This window comes from Harpegnathos saltator, unplaced genomic scaffold (genome assembly GCF_003227715.2).
Source record: "Harpegnathos saltator strain DR-91 unplaced genomic scaffold, Hsal_v8.6 scaffold140, whole genome shotgun sequence".
Classification (NCBI taxonomy): domain Eukaryota; kingdom Metazoa; phylum Arthropoda; class Insecta; order Hymenoptera; family Formicidae; genus Harpegnathos; species Harpegnathos saltator.
Genome location: NW_020229918.1, coordinates 397,165 through 400,121, shown reverse-complemented (window position 1 = coordinate 400,121; position 2,957 = coordinate 397,165).

Here is a 2,957-nt window from a genome sequence, read left to right as displayed (position 1 = left end):
TTTAGCTTCGATAAGCGGACTCGATATTCCTTCTGAGAAGCGGAACAGTCTCGCCCGCGGGGGGTGCAGTTTGCCGGAATAAAACCAGGAAAAGCATGCAGAGGTTACTCGAGATCGTGCGCGAGCACACGCATGAGAGTGAGAGAAGAGAGAGAGAGAGAGAGAGAGAGAGAGAGAGAGAGAGAGAAGGGAGAGGATAATTGGACAAATAATATCAATAACGGTAAACACAGAGGCGTGAAATTTACGGCGCGCACAGCATGGAAATCTCGCGGATCCGGCAGCGCGTTGCGTTCACTCGTCCACGGTTCTTAAATTAATGAGGTGTAAACGCATTGCGCAAACCGCACGAGTGTCAGTCGAAGTAACGTTGCCATTTGTTGGCCGCGCCGGCGCAACGTATAAACAAAGATATTCCTACTTTTGTCCTGCACGCGCGCGCGTGCGGCAATTGCGGTATTCTCGCGCGCGCGCGCGCACGATGATCGCCCGCGGCGAGAAATCCGCCGTTTCTCGGAATACTTTTGCAATATCGCCGGCAATAATTGCCCGGTGCATTTGTGCGCCGCACGTTTCCGAGGCTTGCGAAAGCAAGCACCAACACCTGCCTTTGGATTTTTCATTGATTTCCTAACGAACGGCCGAGCAGCGCGCGCGCGCGCGCGCGCGCTGCTCGGCGCTCATTATCGCGATTTTACAGTTGGAGCACGCGGAGAGACACTCGAGCGCGTCGGTGCCGAATCGCCGCGGTGTCATAATTCACCGCAGATAAAATTACACACAGTGCGTGAATTAAGCACTACCGTAATAAATTCGTTTCTCCTACGAACGGCTGTTCCTCCCTCTCGGACGATTGCTCAACTTTCTCCTCGCCTGCTTGCCCTGTTCGTCCAAGTCCCCAAAATTCGACGTTCACGTCGGTTGTATTGAACGCGGCAACGGGCGAGCCAAATGCGCGTGTTGGCGATGAGGAGAACGGAATTCCTGCTTCTCGAAACCGATAATTTGATTCACGAGAGGCAGAAACCCCGTTTCTTCCAAGCAAAGCGCCTTCATTCAACCGACTTTTCTTCGCGCGCACACATTCTCCCCTTCTGGCGCGATCGAGATGATGAAGCCGATGCACCGCCGTTCAATCGCGCTAACGTTGATATTCTTCATTGGATGCTGATGCCCTTTTACCGGAGCGCCCGCGAACCGAGTCCTTTTTACGCGGGGCGCGCGGCGTTTTCTCAGGGTTATACCGCTGCGGGCGGACCCGCTGCTCGCAGGATTGCGCGTGCGGGGACCGGAGGGTGAATAAGTCCGAGCCGAAACTTAACGACGTAATGAACCTCTGACGGAGGATTATTTATCGACGGCAACGGGGCAGCGGAAGGGTCGACGTTCCACCAAGGAGAGGGAAGGGGAGCGAGCAGGGGGGGAGGGAGAAGGGGGCAGGGAAGACGAACGATCGACACCGTGGACAAAATTGGCACGGTAATTAGCGCGGGACTAGAGGGCCCGTGACTTTCTCTTAATTGAAGTGTACAATACGAAATTTGCTTTCGCTAATTACGACCGATGATTTGTCGATTCGGGATAACAGGCGCACGCGTTAGGAAATGGAGAGCCGTGCCTGGAGAAACGGAGAACGGGAGGATATACAAAGCGCGCGCGGCGAATTATCGATTCTTATATACAATATTTATAACGATGAATTATAGTTGTGTCAAATGAGCCGCGGTCAATTAGACGCGGGCCGGAATACAAATCGAGAAACAGCACGACGCGTCGGACTCTCGGGACAAAGCACGTCGACCTTCTCCTCCGTACGAGGCGGCTGTGTAATTTTCGTGTGAATGAAATTCGGTGAAGGGACGTCTGGAAGCGGAAAAGGCCATCCCGGGGAAATCGCGTCGGCGTAAAGTATAATCAAGTTGAATGGAGGCAGAGGAAGAGAGATTTATATAGGAAGATACACTCTCCTTTATACACGGAGGGACTCGCTGAGGTCGATACTCGTTCGAACTCGATCAAGCGAGATGGCACCGATCTTTAAATGGTAGAGGCAGGGATAAATTGTTTTGGCTCCGCCCTGTAGTAAAACAAATGATCACAAAGATACCGCCTGCTCGTTAAAGTCATTCCCGCGAAGGTGGTCTCGCTCTCGCTCCCTTCGTTCTGTCTTTCCTCCTCTCTTCCTCTCTCTTTTTCTTCCTTTCTCATCCTGCTCTCTTAGGATATTCCTCGTTACGCGAGGTGTATAATTTTCGACAGAGCCGAAAGCGTTAGGAAAACGTAGCGCCTCGACAAAGCTCATCAGCGAACGAGAAATAAATAAGTCGCGTCTCTTCGCGAGCGGTCAGGCTCTTTTTGAGCGCATTAGCGTTTCAAGTTAACGAAAGAACAATAGTCGTTGATGAATTTTACTCCTCTCGTGACTCACACATTTTCCTCATCACAACGAGATTTCTTTGAAATTCGAAAGCATCTTCTCCTGTGAACACATATTTGCTCCGGGGAAAACATTTCTCCTGATATACTTTTATACAAAATTCAACGTGAATCGTGCTCGCGCGATTAACCGTCGAGCCAAAAGCCTCCCGAGATCGCTCGAAATTGATCGCGAACTTTAACAAGGAAGAATTTCGTTCGCCGTCTGTGAGAACTTGGTTTCTAATTGCTTCCTAACGGAGAGTCGAGTATCGTAATTAAATCGGCTAATGATGAAGATTAGTTAGCTACGCTCAAATTTCCAATTCCAAGTTCTAAGATTCGGATTTCTGAAACCTATTAGACGTTTAAAGGAGGAACGACTCCCGAATTCTTTCGGGCGGCATAGATTCTCGGCTACGAGAGCGCCGGGGTTAACGGCAAGTCGCTCCTCCGCTTCTTCGCTCACGACGGCGACCGGCATCCCCGTGTCGATCACCGTGGCTCCTCGTTCATCGAGGCAGGAGGAGGCCAAGTAGGAG